The sequence below is a fragment of the Dendrobium catenatum genome, unplaced genomic scaffold (genome assembly GCF_001605985.2).
Source record: "Dendrobium catenatum unplaced genomic scaffold, ASM160598v2 original_scaffold_260866, whole genome shotgun sequence".
NCBI lineage: Eukaryota > Viridiplantae > Streptophyta > Magnoliopsida > Asparagales > Orchidaceae > Dendrobium > Dendrobium catenatum.
The window spans coordinates 254327-267494 of NW_021579265.1; positions in this window are offsets into that span (position 1 = coordinate 254327).

The following is a 13168-nucleotide window of genomic DNA, read 5'->3' on the forward strand; positions in this document are numbered from 1 at the left end:
CCGTTTGCAGAGGTATGGGGCGACTGTAGCAACGGGATTGTAACGAAGATAAGATTTTCTGTGGGATGCAAAATTTTTTATTCCTCTTTCTTTTTGTTTTCTTTTTGGCGGTCAACACAATCTTAAATACAAAAATAATAGGTCACAATAAAAAAACGAATAAAGTGTTATTTTCTTATAGCTCTATATGGAACTTTTATTTGGTTCGGTTGACCGGATGCAAGAAGCATCCGGTCGTAGGCAAAAAAAACTCGGTATCGAGGTGTACCGAGTTTTTTGAGCTCTGCATCTGGTCGGAGGACGTAATAATTGTTCCTCTATATGACTTCATTTTATGCGTCCAAATTTGTTAGAACAATAATTAATTTAATTCATATTTGTAAGGCCCTAAGACTTGTTTTATGAAATTGTTTGTATCTACCAGTTACGGATCAGCGAATATCCCAAAAACTCCAAATAAAAAAATTGCTGATTGCAGAGCTCAGCTCGCAGGAAAAGAATGACTATAAAATCACTGCAGGCTTGACGCTTCCACTAAAATTTCGTAAGAAAAAAAAAAAAAATAGTTTTATGTGGATTATTTCTACCAATGAGCTCGTTGAAACTTTAATAAGTAAATTGTGTGATGGTCACCACCGGCTTGCCACTAATTGCTACAAAAAAAAATTTATATTTCTTTCTATCTATTAGTTGTAAGCCACAAAATGTCCCAATTACGTTTGCTGGCTATAATATAAGATTTTGAAATAAGTTAGACACTAGAGTTTGCAAAATTATATCATGTTTGATGATGATTGGGTGACTGCAATCAATGATGTTAGTTGATGAAATGTCACAACTATTGCGTGATCACAGTTGGGACTAAAGGTGTAAACGAGTCGAGTTGAGCTCGAGTCAGAGAGTGTTCGAGTTCATCCCGTAAGTCAAATATCAAGCTCGAACTCGAGTCGATGCTATAACGAGCCATCAAGCTGCTCGACTGATTTTCCTGCCCGGTTTTTTGTTTTCCCGCCCAATTTACCACCCGATTTTGCACGTATGGAGAGAAGAAGCTAAAGCTTTGGGAGAAAAAAAAGGCTGCAGCGTCATCATAATGCTTTTTATTAAATTAGTTGTGAGGAAAGAAGGCTGTCAACATTTATTAGCATTTATTATCTATCATTGGTATTTGAGAGAAACTTCTGAATTTAGAGCTGCTGTTTTGGGAGAAAAGAATACTCCTATCAAACATAATTTTTTAAAAACTTAATTTATTAATTTTAAATAAAATAAAAAATTAGCTCAAAATACTATTTCGTGCCGGCTCGCGAATCTTTTTCGGGGCGGGCCCGGGAGCCGAGCCAAGCCTTAATAAGATCAAACTCGAGCTTGAGCTCGGCTCGTGAGCTCGATAAGATCGGCTCGCGAGTCCATAAATGAGTCCAGCTCGAGCCAGCTTGCGAGCCGGCTTGACTCTAAAGATAATGTTTGTTGTGTCTTGGAATATTCATGGCGGTAGAGAAATACATAGTTTAACATCTTAGCTTTGTATGAAGATCTAACACATAACCAGATAAAATAGATGGTGTACTATTCATAAGAGACATCAAGATTTTTACGTGAAAATCCTTGAAAAAGAAAAAATCACGATGTCTGGCCCAGTTTGAATGAATCCACTATTATTTGCCGTCGATGACAAATGAGACCCTTCCTTGGGGGGAAGGCCATGACTTGATGTAATAAATATACATAATATAAAATGTATTACATGAAGAGACTTGAAAGAATCACTATTGATATGTTTATTTGGTCGGTAGAACCATAGTCGATGGGCGACATTGGTTAGAAAGACTGTTGTATAGTGAAGGAGATCGAATGGACCGTAGTCAGCTGACGACGAAGGTCGGAGTTCGACATTAGGAAGGAGTTCAACGATAGATGGATGTTTGACGTCAATTGATGGACGGGCAGAAATTCGGCGTCAATTGGTGGTCAGTCACAATTTTGGTGTCTGTCGGTAGCCTGGAAAAAGTCTGGCGATAGTTGGTGGCCGAGCTGAAGTCCGGCAGTGGTCGAGGAGGAGTCTGGTAGCAAGAGAACTCTTGCTTCACTTCCTTCTCTTCTTGCTTGGATCCTTTCTTCCCTCTTCCCCTCAATGAACAATGAGGGGTCTATTTATAATTTCTAAGAGTGGCATGACTAGTAAATAGGAGGAAGATGAAAGGTAAATCGGGAGTGGTTTAAATGGACTGCCGATGTTGAATCCCTTGATCATTGACCATTTATTAGTCATTTAAATGTCTTAATGATATCAAAATTTAGCGATCTTGGGCTCGTTGGATTTGTCTCGTCGAGCCACTTGATTCGACTATAAGCATGTCACATTTGGTAATCCAAATTATGGTTTGAACCTTCCAAATGTGCTTCGGGTCTTTGATTTGGATTCATTTGGGATCAGATTGTGTGATGCCCCAGAAATCAATAGTGAAAAGATTCGTCTGACATTCTGATCAAACTCCATTCCAGTTGCCTTGCTCGGACCTGAAAATTTCAACCACATATAATGAGCTTACAAAGCCCAGCAGGTCACCAAAGCCTACAATTGAAATCAAAGCACGGTTAGATAAATAAATGTTAACTTATTAAATTATTTATAGGATTGAGATCCCTGCATTAAGTTGATAGGCTCTAGATATGTTTTATATTGAGAGAGAGAGATTATTATAAGATATTTAAATAATTTATCAATATTATCCAACTTCTAAAGATAATATTAATTATATTTGTAGACAATTAATTAGTCATAGGAACTTAGATAAATAAATGTTAACTTATTAAATTATTTATAGGATTGAGATCCCTGCATTAAGTTGATAGGCTCTAGATATGTTTTATATTGAGAGAGAGAGATTATTATAAGATATTAAAATAAGTTATCAATATTATCCAACTTCTAAAGATAATATTAATCATATTTGTAGACAATTAATTAGTAATAGGAACTTAGATAAATAAATGCCAACTTATTAAATTATCTATAGGATTGAAAGCTCTTCATAAGTTGACGGGCGAGAGAGAGAGAGAGAGAGAGAGAGAGAGAGAGAGAGAGAGAGAGAGAGAGAGAGAGGAGCTAAAAAATATAAGAGGAAAAAGGAGAAGAACAATTATTTCTTTAGCATACTCCATTGACTTCATCCTCATGATCCTTGCCATGGCTGGTGCCTTAGCCAATGGTGTTGCGACGCCTATGTGAATGTTACTTGGTGGAAGAATAATTGATTCTTACAAAATTGGATGATGATATTGATACAGTATGGCAAACCGAGCTCTCTCCAGGCAGTTATCAGCACATGGCAACGCCGCTCCTCACTTGCTTCTCACATGCTCTTTAACAGAATAGTACTTATATTCTAACAAACCTTTTGTATTCTGTATTTTCATAAATCTATATATACCATCACTGTATACTGCTCTGGTAAGGATGAATACATAAAACCTAGCTTTTCCTATATACTCTGTTTTACTGTTTATGTAAGTTCACATGATATCAGAGCAGGTTTTTCTTCTCTGATTTCTATCTTCTCGTTGTTCGATCATGAGTTCCTCCACTGTATCACCATCGCCTGAATCAGCCACCTCCGACAATGTTGTCTCTCTTACAGACAGCACTCCGATTCCTGCGCAACTTAAATTCTTGATGGCCAATGTCAAGAACATTGTTGTAACTCCATTAACGGCCGAGAATCATCCTAACTGGAGATCTCAAGTTCTTAAGCTTTTTTGTGCAAATGGCTTTGAAGGTTTCTTAGACGGTTCGTCCTCTAGTCCTGACAAAATGATTTGAAATTCTGCTGGAGAGTCGACTCTTAATCCTCAGTATGCTGCTTGGGTTTTGATCGATCAAAACTTAGCAGCTGCCTTATACTCGGTTATTTCACCGGCATTGCTTCCGTATGTATTGTCGCCGGATCACTGTACAGACATTTAGACAACCATTGCTCGGCGGTTTCAGTCGTCGACTCGTTCGCGAATCAGCCAGCTGAAGAATGAATTATATCAGTGTACGATGAAAGATCAAACTATGGCTCAGTATCTCCTTACGAATAAATCCATAGTTGATTCTCTGGCTGTAGCGGGTGCCTCGATTGATTCCGAGGATATCATCCATCACACGTTAAATGGTCTTCCCGCGTCGTATCAGGCTTTTAAAATTGCAATTCGAACAAATCTCCAACCATTGTCATTGGATGATCTCTACACCTTATTGTATAGTGAGGAACTCAACTTGGCTCATGAAGTTATCCGTAATCTCAATTCTCTTCAATTGACTGGTCAATCTGTTGCTCTTGTTGCACCAAGAGCACGGGGTCGCGGGTGATCAAATTCGTTTCGTGGACATTCTTCTCCCAGCTCCAGACATCCACAATCACGTGCTATTCCTACTTGTGGAGGACGCATTCCACGATCGACTGTAACTTGTCAGATTTGTGGTAAATTGGGACATTCGACGGTCAAATGTTGGTATCGCCATGACTCTCAATACAATACTGAATAGTCATCTGCTCTGTTCACGCCAGATGCTGCTACCAATTCGCCCAAATGGTACCTGGATAGTGGAGCTTCGTCTCATCTAACGCCCGATCCCAGCTACATTCAAGCTTCTCAACCTTATACTGGTTCCAATCAAGTCATCATGGGAAATGGCCAATCTCTTCCTTTCCAAAATATTGGCAAAGGGCTTCTTCCGACCCCTGCGGGTAATCTGCAACTTTCTTCACTTCACCATGTTCCAAATCTTTCTTTTAACTTACTTTCAGTTCACCGTCTTACTCTTGATAACTCATGTGATGTCTCTTTTTCGTCTAATGGTTACATCATTAAGGACCAGAAGACACAACAGCCTCTTCTTCAGGGTCCGTGTATTAACGGACTTTATCCTCTTCGCATTCAGCACTCAACTCCATCATCTGCTGCTCCCCTTGCGCTGTTATCTGTCCAGACTGTTCCTGATCTTTGGCATCGCCGTTTGGGTCATCCGTCAGCTTCCACGTTATCTCATTTAGCTCGTATTACTCCTGTTATTTCTACTTTGAGTTCTGTTTCTTGTAATACATGTCGGTTAGCAAAAAGCCACCGACTGCCTTTTTCTAAATCTAGTTCTTGATGTAATACTCATTTTCATATTATCCATTCAGATGTTTGGGGTCCGGCCCCGTTGTCGTCTATGTCTGGATTTCGCTATTACATTTCATTTATAGATGATTGTACTCATTTTCTATGGGTTTATCCTTTGTTCAAGAAATCTGATGCTTTCTCCAAATTTGTTGAATTCAAAAAGATGATTGAATGCCAGTTTAATGCCTCCATTAAAATCTTATGTACCAACGGTGGTGTTGAGTACGTTAATACGGTTTTTACGACCTTTCTAAAAAATTGTGGCATTCTTCATCAATTCACTTGTCCTTATACTCCAACTCAAAATGGAATTGCCGAGCGTAAACATCGTCACATCATTGAAATGATGCGTTCACTTCTTATTGATGCTCATTTACCTCAAGCGTTTTGGGTAGATGCCTTACTCACCACTGTGTATCTTATAAATCGGTTACCCTCCCCAACTACTCAATATCTCTCTCCCTATGAGCTTCTCTATAATCAAGCTCCCACCTATGATCATATTCATGTTTTTGGTTTCCTGTGTTACCCGTGGCTTCGTCCTTACAACATCTATAAACTTTCTCCTATGTCTCGGCAATGTGTCTTTCTTTGTTATCCCACAAATCAAAAAGGATATCGCTGTTTTGATCCTTCCACTCATAAAGTCTTTGTTTCTCGGCATGCATGTTATTTTTAATGAATCTGTTTATCCCTATCCTCAATTATCTCCTGGTTTCTCTGCTTCAGTAAAAAATTCATTTCATCCTTCACTTATTCTTGTTCCAGCCTCTGTATTACCAAAATCGTTTACTTCTCCACCAGCTCTATCTAAATCTGTCCACCGTTCCTGCCCTCTAGCCAGCTGCTCTGAGCCTGTGCCTCTAGCACCGTCTGTTCCATTGGAATCTTCTCCCATTATTTCAAGTCAACCAGCTGAAATTCCGTCTCATCATATAATGACAAGTTTGAAGACTGGTATTACCAAACCCAAACAGATATTTAATAGGTTTCATGACTTATCTTCAAGTGATCCTACCTCTTATTTGCATCTTCTGCCCAGAATGTTCTTGGATGCAAGTGGGTTTATCGTACTAAATCCAATTTTGATGGATCTATTGCCCACTACAAAGCCCGCCTTGTAGATCAGGGCTTTGCTCAAGAACATGGTTTGATTATCATGAAACGTTTAGTCCCATGGCCAAAATACCTACTCTACAGGTATTCATTCTTGTGGCACTTCATCATCAGTGGCCTATTCTTCAGCTAGATATATCTAATGCCTTTCTTCTTGGGCATCTCTCGGACACAGTTTTTATGAAACAGCCTCCCGGTTTTAGTGATGTTCTTCATCCACATCATGTGTGTCGCCTCCAGAAAGCCATCTACGGCTTGAAACAGTCTCCTTGTCAATGGTATGCAACCTTGTCGACGCATTTGCAGCTGTTTGGTTTTCAGTTTAGTATGGAGGACCCGTCCTTGCTTACATACCGTGCTGATTATGTTTGTCTCTATATTCTTATATATGTAGACGATATTTTATTAACTGGGAATGATCAGTCCACAATTAATCTTCTTCTTGCTGCTCTTCAAAGCAAGTTCTCTATGAGGAATCTTGGTTCTCTTTCTCAGTTTCTTGGCATACATGTAACTCCCACAACATATGGTGTTCATTTAAACCAAGCTCAGTATGCTAAAACTATTCTTTTTCGAGCGGGTATGCAGAATTGTAAGCCATTTACTACTCTCAGTTCTCCTAAAAAACTGATGTCGCATACAAATTCTGCTGAATTTTCAAAACTTGCTCTCTACAGACAATTGCCGGGTTCCTTACAGTATTTGACACTTACTCGTCCAGATATTGCTTTCTTCGTCGAGCAGGTTTGTCAACATATGCATAAACCACTTAACAACCATTTCGACATTCTTAAGCGGCTCTTGCGTTATATTCAAGGAACGCTTCATCACGGTTTACCATTGTATCGTGATTCACTCACGTTGCACAGCTATACTGATTCTGATTGGGCCGGCGATTATTCAGATCGAAAGTCCATTTCTGGTAACTGCCATTTCTTAGGTAAGTCCTTGATCTCATGGCAGGTTAAAAAGCAATAAACTGTTGCTCGTTCTTCCACTGAGGCGGAATATCGCGCTCTTGCTGCTGCGACTTCTAAAATTATATGGTTTCGACATTTACTCGCTGATTTCTCTGCTGTGCCGACTCTTCCTACTATAGTTTATTGTGACAATACTTCGGCTATAGCATTAGCTCACAATTCTGTGTTATATGCCAGCGCAAAGCATATCGAAGTCGATTGCCATTTTATTCGGGATTGTATTCACAAGGGTCATATTCTCGTGCATCACATTAGTACCCAGGATCAGCTGGCCGATGTGTTTACAAAAGCTTTATCCATCTCTCAGTTTAAACTTCTCTCAGGCAAACTGATTGCTGATCTCCCAGCATCTGTTTGACGGGGCATGTTACAGTATGGCAAACCGAGCTCTCTCCAGGCAGTTATCAGCACATGGAAACACCGCTCCTCACGTGCTCTCTAACACAATAGTACTTATATTCTAACAAACCTTTTGTATTCTGTATTTTCATAAATCTATGTATACCATCACTGTATACTACTCTGGTAAGGACAAATACATAAAACCTTTTCCTCTATACTATTTTTTACTGTTTCTGTAAGTTCACAGATATAATCCACATTAAGGGGAATGTCCTCATGACGTATAAGAAGATAAAAAGAAAACCATTTTAAAATTAGGGGAGGGTTGAGTTGATTTCCTTGAAGGAAACTCCTTGGAATGCTAAATTTAAAGAACAACAAATTGCATGCAAATAAGAACTTTTTGCTGTCCCAGGTTTTTGCTGAAGAACTGGGTAGAATAGATGGTGAAAATTATGGAATGCTAGCCAAAGTGAGCAAGGTAGATTCAGAATCTCATTACTCGGTGATAGAAGAGAAGATTAAATATTCTGGATTGGTTAATTCTGAAACGGTACAACTAGAAGATGGGGAAATTAATCCATATAATGAGCATGCTGGAAGGGGAGAAGATGTGCAAGTTTGTTCTTAAAGTTTAGAACAAGAAGTGGTAGACAAATCTGAGACTATCAGAGAAACAAAAAAAAAAAAAAAAAAGAATTTGAAATTCTGGATGGATTGCATAATTCTGTTACTCCTTTGACCAAGTTAAAAAAAGTGAAGAGTAAAAAAGCTATGATAGAGGATGATAAATTCTTTATTCCTTCCAAGATAGGGATTCTGAAGAAAATTTTAATAAAGATTTGAATGTGTTTGGTCCAATCAAAGGGAGTCTAAGAGGTAAGAAGATGAGTCTTGAGGATAGTGTTAGACACACTTCTTCATTTGTTTCAGAAAATGCTCATTGAATTGTCGGAAGGAATTCATGGCCGGATTGTAGATTGGATTAAGATGTTGAAGATTGTGAATAACACAATGGATGAAGAAGTGAAGATTCAAGTTTTCTTCTCAACAGATGAATTTGATTTTCTATTATTTTTTTGTTATGTGTTTAGTTTTCCTGCTTTCTCTAATTTTATTTTAAGCAATAGTTGGAATTTGGAAAAGGGAATTAGATTAATGGAATCTAGGCGTCTCTCTAATTTTTAATTTTTACCTAATTGAGAATCCTGGGATACTAATCAACCTTATGGGTTGTTTAATCTTTGGTATCTCCTCCACCCCAATTGGTTTAAAATGACTAGTAGAGGATTCTATTTTCATTATGATTTTTCCTGTTTTTTGAAGTTCTTCTATTTGCTTAAATTAAAGCAAATAAAGGCTTCCTTTCTCTTTCAAAGGAATGCCATGGTTTTTTAGTTTGTAATAGTTTCTTTTTAATTCTCTGCTATATGCATCTTTCAAAAAAAAAAAAAAAAAGAACTTTTTATCCTTTTTGAACAATAAAGATGCAAGTCACATACATTTTGTTATATTTTAAATAGTGGAAATTAATTTTGAATGCTACATTCAATAATCTTTTTTTGCGATAGATACACCTACGTTGGTGTATTTGAAATAATGATGAAGACTTATATAAGACAATTGTACATCCTCCTTATCGGTATCTCGCAATTAGGATTATGACAAGCTAAGGAACCAGAGGAGCATGGAGGAAAGGACCAAGATAAGTTCTTGCGCTCTTCCAATCAATTGCAAGAACCTTTTGTTTGTTGTAGTTATAAAATTAAAGAATAATCAAGTCAGAATTGAATAGAAATTTGATGCTTTTATATAGTTTGTATGTATGAAAGATACAAGAAAAGTTTTCGTTTAAGTGAGACATGTGAATAAAGCAACCACCGAGGATTGATGTAGATATTATCATGAAGACCTAAAATATTGGCCCATCTATTATGGTTATAAATAAATCAGATGAAGAAGAAGTTGACTTTGTAAATGAAGAAGAAGAACATGGAGTTGAGTTTGTAAATAAATTGGACATGCTAAGAGCTCAACTTTTAAACAAACAAGATGTTGATAGAGTTTCATATAAGAGAAGGCTTGATAGGAATAATAAATATGTAGTTAGTGATTTCACACATCCATTTGGCAAGATGCATAAGTCAATGGATATATATGCCATTGACCCTCATTGCTTAATAGTTGAAGAGTAATTGTGACACTTCAAATCATGGATGCATGTTAGGTATTATAAAAAACTTAAGAGACAAGGGGTTTGAAGTCAGAAGTGCTAGCACAACATAGTTTAAATAGCTAAATACATGTATAGATCAGTTGGGTAGTAAGGTAATAATTGTAATGCTAATAGAGATGCATTGTAGTGATACGATGTTTCTTAATGATATAGTATTATTTACAAGAAGATTTATTATTTTATAGCATATAGATTTTGATTTTTAGTAAGGGATTATATGCAACTTTACCCAAGCATTTGGGTCGTATATTGTTGTCTTGGGTGAACCTTTCGATCTAAAAAGGATCTTGTTAAGTGGGCTCCATGTGTGTTGGAGTATGTTCTTGGTGATGAAGAAAGGTTCATTAGGAGTTTTTTAAGCTTAGAATACTATTTGATGAGCTTGGATAAGTTATATCAAATAGTATGTCAAATTATATTGAGGTTCATGATATTTTATTTTTAAGGCAAAATAATGACCCCATTCTCCAAGTGTTTAGTTAAATTTCAATGAAGAGTAAGGATTGTTTGCACACAAAAAGGATATTCTCTTATTACCATGAAAATGTGGAAGAGCTAGCATATATAGAGATATGCCAAAAGAAATAGTTAAGTTAATAATATTAGAATAAATTCAGTTGATCTCACCATCATTTTTTCTACAACTAATACACTAATACATTTTTAATTATATTATTTTAAGTTGGGTTTCTGGAGTGTATGCAATATAGTATATTATATACATGATTTAAAAGACTAATACTCTTAAGGTTTCAAATAATTGCACATAGTTCTTCAGAGACAAGTTGTGTATAGACTTGTTCTTTAATTACTTAGATCTATAGTATTTTGTTTCTATCTTAGAGACAAGCTATGTTTGATTGCAATTCAGGTTTTTGTAAATGATATAATATTATGCTTCATGTTATTGAATTTTGTTAGTCGAAATGATATTATGCCTTTGTTATTGTAAATTTTGTATTGTTTACACTCGATGTTAATGAATTTTGTTGCCCCTATTAAATTATGTCTTACAATTATTATTGTGAAGTATACATTGACACTATGAAGAAAGTCCCCAAAGTTACACTTTTTTGTCACAATCTTAGAAGGTTTGAACCAAGTTCAAATAGGATTCAAAACTTATTAAAACCTTACTTTGAATTAAACACTAGTAAAAGGAGAAGTTCAAACCTGATAAAACTAGGCTCTAACTTGATTCAACGTTGTTTGGGTTTTTCCATGATGTGATTCAAATTTTATTGGAACTATATTTGAACCTCATTCAAACCTACTTCAAAACTCAAATGTATCTTGTTTGGACATGATTTTGAACCTTAATCGTACGTTGTTCGAACATGGTTAGATCAAACACGATTCATATGGAGTTAAAATAAGATTCGAGCCGCATTTGATCGTTACACAGAACATTGTTCAAACCCAATTTGAACATATTTAGAAACTTAATTGAACTATGTTCGAAAAGTGATCATGCCTTATTTGAGTGTGGTTTGAGGCAAATTTGACTATGATTCGAAATGGGTTCAAATAAGGTTTGAGCCATACTTGAGCTGTGATAGAGCCTTGTTCAAACTTTCTTTAAAACCTGATCGAACGATATTTGAATTTTGTTTAAAACTTGATTACACCTTATTCAAATCTTATTCAAGTCTTGTTCACCGTAACTTAGATTGAGTTCGATCTATGTTCAAGTTATTTTTGAGTTGTACTTGAACTTTGATCAAACTTTATTCAAATTTTTTTTAAATCTTTTTCAATCCACTTTTTAATACAAACTCAACATTTTTTTGATTGTTTGCGCCTAATTTGAGGATAATTCAAACTTTGCTCTAACATAATTCAAACCTTTGACAATTATAGCATTGCATGGACTCAATAATCTTCAATAAAAGGCTATCACATAACTCGTAGAATAACATATCATTGCTAGACTCAAAACTGCACTAATTACATCCATTGCATAGAATTACAAAAATATGATTCCAACTACATTTCAATAGAATTACACTACAATTCATCATAGATTTACTTAACACTAAAGTGGAACTAATGATTTTATATTATAAGATAGAAGCAAAATTATATAAAATATTATAGGCCAATATTGACAATATAATCTACCATATTTATCGCCACCTGCAACTTTCAGATATAAATTTTTAAATGTGAAATTAACTATGCTTCTTGAGTATAAAACCCACGACATATGGAGTAGCTAACATTCTTGGTCACGATGTAAATCAATGTCACCATTAAGATCCTCATCAAATACATACAATTCAAATTTGCTAATTGCTTGAACAATTAAATAATTAATGCTTGAGCCTTAATCATGAGCTTGCTCCTTTCACATTTAGTTTTTATTAAGATCATTTAATTCTTTCTTTTTTAGTAAGACTAAACCCTCATTGTAAGTTAGAACTTAATAATCTTGATTTTAATTTAAAAAGTTTTCAATTTAAATATTGTATAAACATTCATTGAATAAATAATTTTTTTTATTGAAGTGTTATTTATAATGCAATTCACCTTAATATGTTGGATGATAGTTTTGACTATCAATCAAGAGGTTTGAGATTCAAAGCTTGTATATGTGATGTTTGTATGACTTTGATTTTAATTGGTTCAAAAGTCCAATAAAGCATATTATTTACTATTGAGATATAATTGATGATTGTGTATTATAGATTGACAATTAGTTATATGCTAGCAACAAAACAAGAAGAAGCAATTAGTCTTAACATATTTTCAAACATGGAAAAAAAATATATTTTTAGACATTTTTAAATTTTTCAGTGATCAAATTCAAATATATTTTTTTCTTTGAACGAGGTATCCATCCGCTGCCATCTCCGAAAAGATGTTTGACGGCGTGACTAATCTTCGACTGACCTAGAAGAGACACCCTAAACCCAGAAACCACCTGGCCCGCACTTGATTGAACCCAATTAAGAGGCCCTGATGTTCGAGGGGGATCGAGCACTGGTTCCAACAGTACTCGCCCACCAACCAAACTAAGCATGGGTGGGTGAATATATTGTTTTTGATAAGGAGACTTGATAAGTGGTCGGATCAGCCGGCTCACTTATAGGATCGTGCTTCACTACCTCTGTTATGGCAGCAGCACCTTTTTCCTACTCACCGTGTGATCTCTGATCAAGCAATCCTAACCACACCTTTTGTAACTAACCCTGCTATTTATTTAGAGTACTGTAGCATCGGCTATATGGTGTAAGAAAAGCTTGAAGATGAAGTGCAATGCCATAACTTCTCTGCCTCCTCTGTTTTCAACTTTACATTCGTTAAGCTAACCATCTTTACTCTGATGTAGTTCTTATTT